Here is a 16,282-nt window from a genome sequence, read left to right as displayed (position 1 = left end):
TTGTGTAGTCAGTTTCTGGAATGTACCTGCATAATTGCGTACCCAGCTCACTCAGGTGCTTCTATATATCACATTGTCAGTAATCTTGAGTTCATTCGCACACAAAAAATCATACAATGATGGAAATACCTGTGTGTTGTCCTTGCTAACGCAGACAGAGAAGAGCTCCAACTTCTTAATCATAACCTCAATTATGTCCCGCACATTGAAAAGAAAACTTTAAGCTTGTCTATCAATGCAACAATCGTGTCAATACTTTGCCCTTGATAACCAGCACACTTCTCTATGTTGTAAAAGCGTTACATGGTCGCTGCCCATATCATTGCATAATGCAGAAAATACACAAGTTCAGGGGACTTGCTTTAACAAAGTTAACCATTTTCACTGTAGTGTCCAAAATGTCTTTCAACCTGTCAGGCATTCCCTTGGCAGCAAGAGCCTCTCGCTGGATGCTGCAGTGTATCCAAGTGGCGTCGGGAGCAACTGCTTGCATGCGTGTTACCACTCCGCTATGTCTCCCTGTCATGGCTTTTGTGCCATCAGTACAGATACCAACACATCTTGACCACCAAAGTCCATTTGATGTCACAAAGCTGTCCAATACTTTAAAAAATCCTCTCCTGTTTTCCTGGTTTCTAGTGGTTTGCAGAAGAGGATGTCTTCCTTAATTGACCCCCCATACAAATAACGGACATATACCAGGAGCTGTGCCAGGCCCAGTTGACTCATTCAGCTGTAACGCATACAATTCACTGGCTTGTATGCGAAGCAGTAATTGTTTCAAAACATCTCCTGCCATGTCACCGATGCATCGTGAAACCGTGTTGTTTGATGATGACATTGTCTGTATCGTTTTTTGGGCCTTTTCCCCCAGCATTGTCCCAGCTATATCCTTGGCAGCAGGAAGAATTAAGCGCTCCACAATAGTATGGGGCTTGTCTGTCCTAGCCTCTCGTTAGCTCACCATATAAGACGCTTCTAGCCCCTTCTTATTAATGGTATCTGTTGCTTTAATTCATGTCTTACTACTCAAAAGTCGTCATAAATCTCGCTCAAAAAAGTCCTGTGGATTATTAACACACTGTGGCTGAGGAAAGGAAAGGCACTGTTCCCAATATAAGTGAACCCCAAACCCAACGTCCCTGTCTGTTGTTAGGTGCTTTCCCGGTTAAGGGGGCTCTTCGGCTGCATCAGATTCACAACTGTCAGTGTCCATGCTAGCTGGGCTAGCAACAAATGTAGAATTACTGATGCTAGCATTGGGTGTGCTCGTGGAAGCCAACAGCTTGTGTCGTCGACAGGTGGAGGTGTAGTAATGCTGGTAGTAGCAGTACTACCATTAGAGCTGGTATGTGTCTCTATGGATGTGCATCTTTAACCATTTATCCATTTTTGAGCAAACGGAATGAGCAGCAACTACGTTTGGCTACATACGGACTGTTAGTGGAATTCCCGTGAGAGAGTAATAGTGATTGGATGTTAATTATTTGACTAGGCTACCTGCATTTGACATTGTGTTTTTATTTCGCTGAACACTAGACGGTTTGTTTAATTTTATTTTTGGCAGTGAAACGAGGCTACTCAGGCGAGAAAAAAACATCACCCAAATGTATAGCCCCATTGGAAAATCTAAATGGACTGTTTGAAAGTGTATTGCGCGTGCCCCTGGGGTTACCCCCAGTGTGGGAATAGTCGATATAGGGCTTCACATTACAATGCATAACACTGTAGGTTTAGCCTAGTTCCAGGCCTATCACCAGAGTCAGATTATAGTTAGTGAAGGAATTCAAGGGCTATTTCAAGTTTAGCTGCTCTCAACTCCAACCTACAGGTACTGTAGCCTCCCTGTCACTACCACAGAGCTAGTAGCCAGGGTGCATGGAGCTCAGCTCACAGGGAGTATAAAGACCACATTCACTTTGTATTTACTTTCTGGATCCCTCCCATGGGGCATGTCCACAGCCGAAAGGCATATTAAGAACTACGTGTATGAGACAAGAGACAAGCTGCATCCGTTTACACTTTACACTTTGACAGTTTGAGCTACTCTGAGACAGGGCCGGCTCCAGGCATAAGCAACATAAGCAGTCGCTTAGGGCCCCCGACTGCTAGGGTCCCCCGACCCCAAAGTAAAAGAAACTCAGTCGGGGACTCAACTTACTGACGAGAGTAGTAGAATACACAAGGTGCACATTCAAAATTTGGTTGTGCACCATCAGTTTCTCTCTTGTTTTGTCTGTCACTGACAGTCACCCAATTAGCTATGTCAGCTTACAATTTGTAGATTGGTAAATTAGTCTAACCAGTTATCTAAACTTGTAGCAATCATGGACGAATACCAAACGGGCATGCAGGACATGTGCCCAGGGGTCCTGACCTCCAGGGGGCCCCCATTGATTGTATTAGTCACTCTCACTCAGATATCATTAACATGGCATAAGTCATGGCAAAATGTGTATAATTGCTGGAAATTCTCTTTAAACCTGCTAAAAATCTCTCTCCACCCCATGCAAAAATGGGTAGAGTTGCTGGAAATCAGTTTTAAAACTGAAAAAATGTCTATCTGCCCAATTGCAAAAGGAGTAGAATTGCATGAAATGTGTTCTAAAATTGCAAAAATGTCTCTTTGCCCCATGCCAAAATGAGTAGAATTGCATGAAATGTGTTATAACATTGCTACATTTTCTCTCCACCATGTCGCAAAATGTGTAGAACTGCAGAAAACTTGATTTAAAACTGCAACATTATCTCTATGTACAGTAGCATGCTTTTTTAACGTTAAAAGCAAACCATGCAATAATCTGAGTACGGCGCTCAGAGACCCAACAAGCCAAAAATGTATCCTCCATATTGTGCAGTCAACAGAAGTCAGAAATAACATTATAAATATTCAGTTACCTTTGATGATCTTCATCAGAATGCACTCCCAGGAATCCCAGTTCCACAATAAATGTTTGATTTGTTCGATAATGTCCATCATTTATGTCCAAATAGCTACTTTTGTTAGCGCGTTTTGTAAACAAATCCAAAGTCACGAAGCGCGTTCACTAGGAGCAGACGAAATGTCAAAAAGTTCCGTTACAGTCCATAGAAACATGTCAAACGATGTATAGAATCAATCTTTAGGATGTTTTTAACATAAATCTTCAATAATGTTCCAATCGGAGAATTCCTTTGTCTGTAGAAAAGCAATGGAGCGCAAGCTCCCTCTCATGTGAATGCGCATGACCAGTTCGTGGCAATCTGCCAGACCACTGGCTCAAAGAGCCCTTATGAGCCCCTCCTTTACAGTAGAAACCTAGAACCTAGAAGTTTCTAAAGACGGTTGACATCTAGTGGAAGCCTTAGGAAGTGCAACATGACCAATATCCCACTGTATCTTCAATAGGGAATGAGTTGAAAATCAACCAACCTCAGATTTCCCACTTCCTGGTTGGATTTTTTCTCAGGTTTTTGCCTGCCCTATGAGTTCTATTATACTCACAGACATAATTCAAACAGTTTTAGAGTTTCAAACTTCAGAGTGTTTTCTATCCAATAGTAATAATAATATGCATATATTCGCATATGGGACAGAGTAGGAGGCAGTTCACTATGGGCACGCAATTCATCCAATGTGAAAATGCTGCCCCCTATCCCTAACAGGTTTTAACCGGCGACAGAGTCACATGTATAGAGAGTTCGGCCATGTTCTTGAACGGCTGCCATGTTAGCGCCTTCAACAATTCCCTATTAAATGACCCGCAGTAAACAACCAAAACAGAGCAGCGAATTTAACAGGCTATTTATTGATTAGCATTCGGTGTATCCAGGTCTGCACTGTGTTTTCAACAAATTGCATATCTGCTTTCACTGGACATGCATCTTCATAGGTTTTGAAAGCTATCAGAAATAAACAGCACAATGCAGTGTCAATTATCCTGTAGCAATGGTTATGGAGGAGAAAGTGATGCTCTCGGAACGTTCAGACCGAATCTGCATTGGCCCAACTCAGCATTTCTTAAAGTATGGGTGGTGACCCAAAGTGGGGTCAGGTGGGTCGCAACAAGTTTTTAGGAACTCAGTAGTTGAATACACAAGGTGCAATTTCAAAATGTGTGCATCAGCAGTTTTTCTCCTTTATGACATTCAACTCAATTCAGTTCAATTTAAAGGTCTTTATTGGCAAACATATGTTTACATTGCCAAAGCAAGTGAAATAGAAAATAAATCAAATTGCACTCACAAAAGCTCCAAAAGCATAAAGGCATTTCAAATGTCATATTATGTTTATATACAGTGTTCTAATGATGTACAAATAGTTCAAGTACAAAAGGGAAAATGGGCAATGACCCCTGCTCCCTGCTCCCATCTTGGTTCATCCTGACCCGTCCCGCCAGTTCGTGGTGGAGGCCGATGCTTCGGAGTGGGGGCTGTCCTGTCCCAGCGGTCTGCCCTGGACCTCAAGTAACATCCCTGTGCCTTCTTCTCCCACCGCCTCAATGCCACAGACAGGAACTACGATGTGGGGAATTCTGAGCTTCTCGCGGTGAAGATGGCGTTGGAGGAGTGGGGGCACTGGCTGGAGGGGGCGGAACATCCATTCATTGTGTGGACCGACCACAAGAACCTGGAAAATGTCCGCACCGCCAAGCGCCACAATTCCAGGCAGGGTAGGTGGGCCCTGCTGTTCACCTGGTTCAACTTCTCCCTCTCCTACCAGCCGGGATCCAAGAATGTCAGGCCGCATGCGCTGTCACGCCGCTATAGCCCCACGACTACTACCCTGGAACCTGAGACCATTCTTCCCATCTCGTGCCTGGTGATGGCACTCAGCTGAGGAATAGGGAAGCAGGTTCCGGAGGCACAGCGTTCCCAGCCGAACCCCAGGGGGTCCAGATAACCGGATGTTTGTGCCTGATGCGGTCTGCTCCACGGTCCTGGAGTGGACTCACTCCTCCAGGCTTACCTGCCACCCAGGGTCCTGTCGGACCCTGGCTTTTGTGCGACAACAGTTTTGGTGGCCTACCATAGTTCCTGACGTCTCCGCATTCATCGCCTCTTGCACGGTCTGTGCACAGAACACGAATCCTCGGCAAACTCCAGCTGGTCTACTCCAACCTCACCGTGCCTTAACCTCGCCGTCCCTGGTCTCACATCTCCATGGACTTTGTCACGGGTCTCCCCCCGTCTGATGGCAACACTGCCATCCTGACTGTTGTGTATCGGTTTTCCAAAGCCGTCCACTTCATTCCTCTACCCAAGCTACCCTCTGCCAAAGAGACGGCCCAGCTCATGGTGCAGCATATCTTCCGGAGCCATGGACTGCAAGTTGACATGGTCTCCAACCGGGGTCCTCGGTTCTCTTCCCAGTTCTTGAAGTCTCTCTGCACCCTCATTGGGTCATCAGCCAGCCTGTCCTCTGGGTTCCACCCCCATTCCAACGGTCAAGGACCTTGAGACTACTCTGTGCTGCCTGGTCTCCACCAACCCCACCACCTGGAGCCAGCAGCTTGTGTGGGTTGAATACGCTAACAACACCCTGCCCTGCTCTCCCTGCTCTCTGCCTGCCCTGACGCTGAACCTACCTGCCATTCTGGATTCTTTGCACCCTTTCTGGATTATTGACCCCTGCCTGCCTTTGACCTGCCGTTTGCCTGCCCCTGTATTAGAAATAAACTGTCTGCATCTGGGTCATACCTGAAACCTGATAAAATCACTGGACATATTGATGGAATAACATAGCTAGGGTCACAAAGCCACACCCGTCCCACTCACGTTAGAAGTTTAGAAGGAGAAAATGTAGTCTATATAGAAATAATGACGCTCAAATTGAAAATCATTAAACAAAATAATGAGGATTTCTATCAACCTCCGACAGTGCCAAAACAACCGCTATGCATGTGTCTACTAGCCCGGATCTGATCTATCCCTTAGGTTTCCTACGTTCTAAGAGGCAGCAGGCCAGGCCAGGTGGTCCTCTGGGACCTGGCAGTGAGGTGGGGACAAGGGGACGAGGATGGGGGCTGGTCCGAGGGAGGCGTTATCCTATTGCTTCACTGAACTCCAAATCAAACCAGATGGAGTCATTTATGCCAATTAGCACCAGTATTGTGAGTGGAGTCAATTAGACCTTTTATCTTTATTCAGAGGAAAGCCGGCAGCTGTAAAGCTATGTTTTGGTGGGGATATGGCCACCCTCCCCTAAAGCAGTTAGAGTCACGATCGTTAGCATGCTCATAGAGGCAGAAGAAGGGACTGGAAGACAAGTAACTCAAGATTGAGAACTGGAATAAGCAAGCAGAATGTTTTTATTTGATTTATTTTTATTTGACCTTTATTTAGCTAGGCAAATCAGTTAAGAACAAATTATTACTTACAATGACAGCCTAGGAACAACGGGTTAACTGCCTTGTTCAGGGGCAGACGACAGATTTTTACCTTGTCAGCTCTGGGATTCGATCGAGCAACCTTTTGGTGTTTGGGTTATATATGTGTGTGTGTGTGTGTGTGTGTGTGTGTGTGTGTGTGTGTGTGTGTGTGTGTGTGTGTGTGTGTGTGTATGTGTGTGTGAGCATGCATGGGTGTGTGCGGGTGGCCATAGAAAATTGAGCTGATCGGGATAACTGTTAATACTGGGTTTTTTAAAGTGTGCGGTTTGGATTCGGGATATTTGGAAAGGGTCAAATGTATTGGTTGGGTTGGATGTACAGGATAAATGTGGGATTATAAAATGAAAGACTTGACCTAAAAACCACAAGGAAACTGCATTTACAAAAACGACCCCACAAACACAAAACAAGGGTCTTTCTGGAGTTGGATATTCTATTGCTAAATGTTTCTTTCCTCTGTGGTGAGAGTATTTTGTTCCTGAGTGCTGTTGGTGAGAGGGATTGAGTTCTGCAGAGGAATGTTGCTGTAGTGCCTCCCTCTCTTTCATCCCTCTCTCTCTCTCTCTCCTCTAATCATTCTCTCCATCGCTTACTCAGCCTTTGCTTGACTCCTTTCGTGATGGTCCACTTCACTTAGCTCATAAACAATGCCCCAGCCCCCTCCACACCTTCATATTTCTTCCTCCTATGAACACTAACCGGGCTCTGCTGCCTTTCTACCTCCAAGTCATACTGGACCTTTTGCCAGCACAATTATAATTAGTTGAGGAGCTGCAGCACAGCAAGATATTCCCCAAATACGTCTTCATCCGAGCCGTGTGTGAGGTTATATTGAGACTGTTAAAATGATAATGTGCTCATTATACACTTATTCAAACAAAGTGGGATTTTATCCTGAGTGTGATTCCCTCTATGTTCTAGACAGGGTTGTCTAAGTGTAGCTATCATAATAACATTACTGGGCAGAATGTAAGTGAGACAGATGTGATTTTGCCAAGCTAAAACATGCAGTTTGTGGAGTGTGCACACAAGCTGAACATATCAGTACCAACCAATGGCTACCTCACTGGTTTGTTACTGCACTATTGGGCATTACCCTCTAATGGTGTGGGTATTTGAATTTAATTTAGGAAAATACTTTTCCGTTTGGTGCAGTGACACAGTCCCATGGGTATCAGCCACCAACCACGGCTGAGCTTCATTTTAGTGCCTCTCAATGAAATCGTTTCTAATTGTCCCTGCAATGCTTATCAACACTGCCAATCCCAACTAGAGCGGAAAGACGGACCAATTTTCCCATTACTACAGGAGCAGAAAATGGAGGATAGCTGAGGGGACGGGGGAGCCTGGCCTCTCAGGAGAGCACTGCAGATGGCTTCATCTCTAAGTTCAAAAACACAGACAGGAGGGATGGGGTGAGGGCACTCATTTGGCTTCTACACACACACACCCATATACACACGTGCACTCTCTCTTACACACACACACACACACACACACACACACACACACACACACACACACACACACACACACACACACACACACACACACACACACACACACACACACACACTGACAACACGCAATCAATTTGCTTTTACCTCCTTTCTGTAGCCAGACACTGCTCCTGTACACAGTCCCACAGCACAAAGTGGAGGGGGAAGATTTTTACTGAGATCACAGCCATTTTTTTCCCGCGTAAACACCCCAGTCAATCAATCAAACAAATGTATTTTTAAAGCCATTTTTACATCAGCAGATGTCACAATGTGCTATATAGAAACCCAGCCTAAAACCCCAAACAGCCAGCAATGCAGATGTAGAAGCACAGACCATGACCATGGCAGTCAGATGAGACTGGACAGACAGTCTGCTTTCCCTCTCTTCATCACTATATCACTGGGTCAATTCACCTTTCCAAAGCCTTTCGTGTTTGGATTTTCCCTCAGAATATGCAAATTTTCTTTGTAGTTTCCAGGTGATCTAGAACTGGTTTTCAGACTGCAGAGGAATGCAAAAGCAACCGTGGTTGAATGGTTATGACAACAAGCGGCCTCATGATAAAATCATTTGGACTTAGATTCACGTGGAGGTTCTCCACTACATTGGGATTGAGATTCATTTGTTTACTTGCTTACATGAAGGAATGTTTATTCAGAGACATACAGTACACTGTGAGATCACTGGATGAACAACAACAGGGTAAAGTGGATTTGTGTGTGTGTGTGTGTGTGTGTGTGTGTGTGTGTGTGTGTGTGTGTGTGTGTGTGTGTGTGTGTGTGTGTGTGTGTGTGTGTGTGTGTGTGTGTGTGTGTGTGTGTGTGTGTGTGTGTGTGAAGGAGAGACTGCCATGACTAACTCCCCCGTCTAGTATCAGTGCAGACATCTCCAAGTCTACTGCAGAGTGTCTACAGTCTGGCTCCATACGGCTTATCAGAGTTCCTCATTGACTTACACAATAATAGAGCACACACACACACGCACACGCACACAAAATCACACACACACACACACACACACACACACACAATCACAAGTATCATTATCCACGAGAACATTTTGTATTTTGGGGGCTAATCGAATCAACTTAAAAGGAGAGTATTATTTCAACTTAATCGCCCTAATAGCTTTTTGATTATGTCAGGTCCAGTGAAGTACATGAACATGCAACTTTAAGATAAAAGGCTCTTGTCTGTAACATACTAACTCCATTTACATTATACAATCAATTCACACACATAGGTCTCTCTCTGCAGTCACTGAGGTCATGAACAGTAGAGAATAAGCAAATAGACAGAGATAAGAAACCAAGATGGTAGAGTGACTGTTGGAGTATTTATGTACTTTTATTTATTCAGGGGAGCCCAATTGAGACCAGTGTCTCATGTGCAATGGTGCCCTGAGGACAAACAATGCCATCAATACAACAACAAAAGATAAAAAGAAACTAGAAGACAGCTATAAATACATTACATCAGGTTATTACAACAAGTTATAATAATAATTTGACACAATTGCACACTTCCGTGAACTCATCTAACAAGAGTTTTAAACTGCCCTATCGGGAATCCATTTGTAATTAGGGAATCCATTTGTAATTAGAGAACCCGGTTGTAATTAGGGAAGCCAGTTGTAATTAGTTTTGTAAGGTTTTCCATAAATGTGGTGCATTGAAACAAAAGGGGATTTACCAAAGTTTGTGGAGACAAGCGGGGCCTCAAGTTAGTAGTAGTAAGTGTGGGATACACAAGGTATACACCGTCCAATGAAATGCTTACTTGCAGGTTCCTTCTTGACAATGTATTGTTAATTTTTTTATTCAACTGTTATTTATTCAGGGGAGCCCAACTGAGACCAGGGTCTCATTCTCAATGGTGCCCTTTGAACAAACATTTCACAAAATCAACATGGTAATACAATAAAACAGCAAAAAAAGAAATGACAAGCTACAGCAATTACATTTCAACAACACAAATCAATTATTACAATCAACTAAAACACTCGCAAACCTCAGCAAATTCATTTCTTATCAGCATAAGAAACTGCCCTATTTGCACCAGCGATTCAAGAGGTTTGTTAACAATTCCAAACATGGGGGGATTAAAACTAAAGGCTGATAAGAAATAACAAAATATAAGAACACGAACATAAAGTAAATATTTTAGCATAAGTATAATACAGGAAGGCACCATTTGTAGTACAATATTTACATGTGTTTTGGGGAAGGGGAGATTGGGGGCCAAGTGTTAAAATTGTGCAGTATTTAGCAATCATAATAAGAGTCTGGTAGCAGCTGATGTGATGTGTGTGAGTAGCATGTGTGTGTGTGTGTGCGTGTGTGTGTGTGTGTGTGTGTGTGTGTGTGTGTGTGTGTGTGTGTGTGTGTGTGTGTGAGTGCATGTGTGCTAAGGTGCAGAGAATCAGAACAGGTGGTCAGTCCAGTTCAAGTGTTCAGCAGTCTGATGGCTTGTAGATAGAAACTGTCTCTGAACCTGTTGGTATTAGACCTCATGCTCTGATACTGTCTGCCCGACACTAAGAGAGTGAACAGCTCATGGCTGGGGTGTGTGGGGTCCTTGATGATGCTGAGGGCTTTCCTCAGGCACTGTTTGGAATAGATGTCCTGGATGGGCGGGAGCATGGTCCCAGTGACATACTCTTACATCTTATGTCCTGCTACATCTCTAAACCTTGACTGGGAATAGAGAATTCAGTTCAACAGCAGTTTGGGACACACCACAAACTGACTTCATTAGTGACTTGCTTGCCTTGTGCGTGACACACACCCACATCCCACACACACACACACACACACACACGCACACGCACACGCACACGCACACGCACACGCACACGCACACGCACACACACACACACACACACACACACACACACACACACACACACACACACACACACCCTGCCATGCCCCCTATTGTCTATGTGTTCAGGTGTGTGGGTGCTGATAAGGGGTGGAGGTGCCCCATGGTTCAGTGAGGTGGGTGTCCATGGGGGTTGGCTGTGGAGAGCTCTGCCCTTGGCCCTGTGCTGGCATTTCCAAGGTGGGGAGTCAGCATGGAGGAGGGTAGGCAGACGCTGCTTATCATCCCAGAGACCAAGGCACAGACACTCAGCAGAGCCATGGGGAGTTGGCCTCCCGACCCACTGCACCAGCACTGAGCATCACCACCCTGCTTCATGCAGACCTTTCCCCAAACCATAAGCGCTGTCTGGCTGGGGGCTCTGTCAGTGTCACACACTCTGAGGTTGAGACGGGCTCCTGAATCAGGCCTGCACACCTCTAACCCCAGTCTGAAATGATATCTCTCTTCAAATGCCATAGCACACGACCACATTCAGTGACATTTCAGCTGCTGTGCTACTTCTGATCAGCATCATCCTCTCCTGCCTATGTACAATACATGGCTTCAGACAGGCAGGTACAAAACCTTCATGCACTGACTAAATGTGAGTGTAAGGGTGGTTTGATACTGTAACTGTAAGAATGGCAACATTTTGTCCTTTGATAATCAGACATAGCTATCACAAAGCAGCGGTTGATTAATGTATAAAGACTCATGAGTTTGTTTTATTTTCTATATGGAGGCTTTTCCGGTAGGAGGCAGATATTCCTATGCCATCTGTGGTGATTATGTGATTGCTTACGGTACATGCAAACATGTGATATAGCAGGGGTCAAGCCCCATAAGTTGGGGGGTCTGGGACCATGCTGACTTCAGTCCCAACGTGGCAGTGCTCAGACCGCCTTCCCCTGGAAGGCTTGAGCTCTTATTTTTAGGACTTCAATTAGAGAGCTTGGCTGGGATGGTGTGAGTTAACTTTAATGGGCAATTAAGGATTGTGTGCCTTGAAAGCATGCCCTTTTGAGGAGTGGGAGAAAGGCATTCATTACACATGGTTGTAAATGTAGACAGCAGGACACAGTGTGCTGCTGGTGTAGAGAAGAATAAAACATCTGTAAGTTATTATCAAAAACAGCAGTGATACACTGACCAGCTGGCAAGTATCTTCACTGACATTTTCAACCTGTACTTGACCCAGTCTTTAATACCTACATGTTTCAAGCAGACCACCATAGTCCCTGTGCCCAAGAATGCCAAGGTAACCTGTCTAAATGACTAACGCATCAGTCTCATCTGTAGCCATGAAATGCTTTGAAAGGCTGGTCACGGCTCACATCAACATCCCCATCCAAGACACCCTGGGCCCACTCCAATTCACATACTGCCCCAAAAGATCCACAGATGACGCAATCTCTATTGCACTCAACACTGCCCTTTCCCAACCTGGACAAGAGGAATACCTATTGACTACAGCTCGGCCAGCCTTCAACACCATAGTGCCCTCCAAGTTCATCATTAAGTTAAGGACTCTGGGACTGAACACCTTCCACTGCAACTGGATCCTGGACTTCCTGACGGGCCGCCACCAGGTGGTGAGGGTAGGCAACAACACATCCGCCACGCTGACCCTCAACACGGGGGGCTCATCAGGGGTGCGTGCTGAGTCCCCTCCTGTACTCCCTGTTTCCCCTCGACTGTGTGGCTGCGCATGACTCCAACACTATCATTAAGTTTGCCAACCACACAACGGTGGTAGGCCTGAACACTAACAATGATGAGACAGCCTTAAAGGAGGAGGTCAGGAAACAGAGGGCTGACTACAGGGCTGTAGTGGAACAGGTCGAGAGCTTCAAGTTCCTTGGTGTCCACAGCACTAAGGGTCGATCATGGTCCACACACACCAACACAGTCATATAGAGGGCCTGCCTCCTCCCCCTCAGGAGGCCCGGCATGGGCCCTCAGATCCTCAAAAAGTTCTACAGCTACACCATTGAGAGCATCTTGACTGGCTGCAGCACCGCTTGGTATGGCAACTGCTTGGCAACCAACTGCAAGGCGCTACAGAGTGTGGTGCGTACAACACAGTACATCACTGGGGACTACCTCTCTGCCATCCAGGACCTCTTTACCAGACGGTGTCAGAGGAAGGCCCTAAAAATTGTCAAAGACTCCAACCACCCAAGTCATAGACAGTTCTCTCTGCTACAGCACAGCAAGCGGAACCGATGCACCAAGTCTGGAACCAGCAGGACCCTGATCAGCTCTTACCCCCAAGCCATAAGACTGCTAAATAGTTAGTTAAGTAATTAACCAAATAGCTACCCAGATCTGCATTGACCCTTTTTGAAACCTTTTATTATCTGTCGCTTCATTCCTAGTTGTATCTACCTCAATTACCTAGTACCTCTGCACATCGACTTGGTACTGGCACTCAGTGTATATAGCCAGGTTATCGTTACTCATTGTGTATTTATTGTTACTTTTATTATTACATGCTTTACTTTTCTATTATTTCTCTACTTTTTTTCTCTCCGCATGGTTGGGAAGCGCCCCTAAGTAAGCATTTCACTGTTAGTCGACACCTGTTGTTTGCCTGTTGTTTGACAAGTAAAACGGGATTGGATTTGATTTCACTGGCACTGGAAAAACAAAAACTTGAAGGTAGTGAATGCAAGGCCAAGGGAGTCACAATAGCTGGAGCTCAACCCAACCACACCACCAGAATACATTTTTGTATTCAAAACTCTGACAGAACTTCATACACTCAGTTCCTTGGGGATAAAAATAGACTGACAAGAGAGAATGATATACGATCTCAGTCATTCATCTAAATTGGACAAATGTCCTTTAATGAAGCCCACATGTCGGAGCTGTGAAAGACCTCCCCAACAGGACTGGATGGAGAGGAAGCCAGCGCTGTGTGAAAGAGAGAGAACTAGGGAAAGAGAGAAGGAGAGGGTGTTGCATCTGCTGCTCATTAACAGAGCGCTAATGAACGCACGTGTGTTCCACCTGGTTCCAGTGAGAGGGGGTTGGAACACACACTAACTAAACCTGCCGACGAGGGCTTTCACAACACTTCTTCTGAGCAATAATGAAACTGTCTGAAGATGGAGAGACTGGTGCTGTGGAGTTGGATGAAGATGCCTGTAGAAGCTGATCTATGGTCATTTTTGCATTTCTCCTCCCACTGGTTAAAGTTAGCATTAGGGGAGGGTAATCTAATCCTAGATCTGTCTACAGAACCTGAGGAACAGCCTCAGATTGGGCTTGGTAAGAGCTTCTGGAGTTTAGCAGTGGGGGACAGGAAGACACGGGTGTCAGTTAATAAAGTCGACACTATGCTGTGTGGGGTTGGTCTGTAGACTGCTTCACTACTAGATGATCAGCATCCCACATTGAGTTCCATTTACAAACAGGTCACAGCCCATTTTAGAGCAGCATCTGTCCCCTGCCTCTCAGGTGAGAATAATGTTAGTCCCCCTGGGGGTCTCCAGTCTGTCTTGTTTTGTATCGATACAACACTCTGTAGGCTTACCCTAACATGGGCCACACCTGGGATAATCAACACCACACCAGACTGTCTGGCGTTTCAACCATTAATATCTGAATAGGATTAGAAATAGTGTGTACAGGGTGTTGTGTGGTACTGTATGTCAAAGAACTTGTATGTTCTGCTCCCTCCATCCAACCCCCCCGACCTCCTCCCTCCACCGTCCTCTGCCTCTGTCAACCATGCCCCAGCACACCATTTCTCAACCATGTCAAGCAATGACAGGCCATGGTAATGGCAGCTGAACGCATGCTTGCTCTTCATTTTATCGAATTGGCAGCATTACGCTTCGCTCAGAATCTTAAGTGGTTGATAATTTAATATGCAAATGACTCTCTTGTCAGTCTGTATGCATTTGAATGAAAAGCCTGTTTCCAGGGGAGGAGGTTGCAGGTTGTGGGGATGTAGAGGAGAGAGAGTCCGGATAGACAGGAGAGCAGGGTGAACTTGAATCATGATCTAAATGTGACAGAGAGGTGGGGATACAAGATATCATGGGCATTTTTTCAAAGGGACAAACTAGATATACCAAGTTGTCCCAAGGGGTAGCTAGATTGACCTAGGCACTCTAATTTTAACATCTGAACCTTACAGTAGAGAGCATGGTAGTTACTGAGCAGAACATGCAGCTATGTTTAGCTTCTGCTCTTCGAGTCAAACAGAAGCCACGGGGTGGGGTCTGGGGGCATTTGAGAGGGGCCGGTGTCACTGTGAGACCCTGAGAGGGAGCAAACACAAACATCAGCCTGCACAAACATGACAGCACAACCTGCATCATGCATGTACACACACACACACACACACACACACACACACACACACACACACACACACACACACACACACACACACACACACACACACACACACACACACACACACACACACACACACCTTATCAAGTGTACACACATATATACAAATCCTCTATCTACAGACCTTGGCAAAACATTTGCTTGTACATCCGTTCTGTTGTAGACGTGTGATGGGAGTAAGGTGAGTGTGTTATTGGGGGGGTGGGGGGTGGATTGCAGGCGGTGTTAAGTCAAGCAGGAACTCTCAATGTTGCTAATTTATTTACAAATTTAATTAGATGGATAGAGCCCTCACAGATATAAGAAAGAGAGGAGAGATGTTGCCTGCGTTACAGCACTTTAATTATGGTACCAGGCTCCTGATCCCTGTGCGCTGCTGTCTGGGGAACCAGTTAATTAAAATCCTCATTATTTTACTTTTAATTAGTTCCCCCCTCTTTTGTTTCCTTTCACCATATGGCCGTGTTCCGTGGTCAAATTAACGTAATTGAGCTAATAAAGCCGATCAGTTTAATTATTCAAAGCATTCTGATTGGCCAGGGAATGTTCTCTTCTCTCTCTCTCTCTCTCTCTTTCTCTTTCTCTCTCCCTTTCTCTCTCTCCTGCTGTCTCTCCTCTCTTCCTACCCCTCTGACATTCCTGTATGAGGCTCATAGTTGTAAAGTTGTTTTCTTTGTCTTAAGCCTGTTCTCTACCCACCTTGTTCAAGACGGTGAGTTATTGCTGAGGAAATGATTGTCTTCAAAAACATGTTTCTGTTGAATTCATGCCTCATTCAGGAACATAATACCTTTATAGGCCTAATAATAATGATTTCTGCAGAAGTCAACATCTTTCCAGGGGACACTAAGTGCAATGCACATTCTCTTGATGTTGAGATACTTATCACTAGTTATCTAGTGTTGAAGGAGGAACGCATAAATAGTTTTAGCAGACAGGACAGTTTTATGGATTCTTAGCATAGTTGCAATTCCTTAGGCGACAGTATCAAATAGATAGACCTAAATGTAAAAAAAAAGAAAGTAAAATATGTATTTTACTGTAAACCTGTTACCATGAATATTATGTACAGGTAACTGCCAAAATAAAGGAAACACCAACATAGAGTGTCGTAATAGGGCGTTCGGCCACCATGACCAAGAATAGTTTCAAAGCACCTTGCAATAGATTCCACTA

Source organism: Oncorhynchus clarkii, chromosome 30 (genome assembly GCF_045791955.1).
Source record: "Oncorhynchus clarkii lewisi isolate Uvic-CL-2024 chromosome 30, UVic_Ocla_1.0, whole genome shotgun sequence".
Classification (NCBI taxonomy): Eukaryota; Metazoa; Chordata; class Actinopteri; order Salmoniformes; family Salmonidae; genus Oncorhynchus; species Oncorhynchus clarkii.
The sequence above is the reverse complement of the archived record's forward strand: the minus strand, read 5'-3'. Positions refer to the sequence as shown.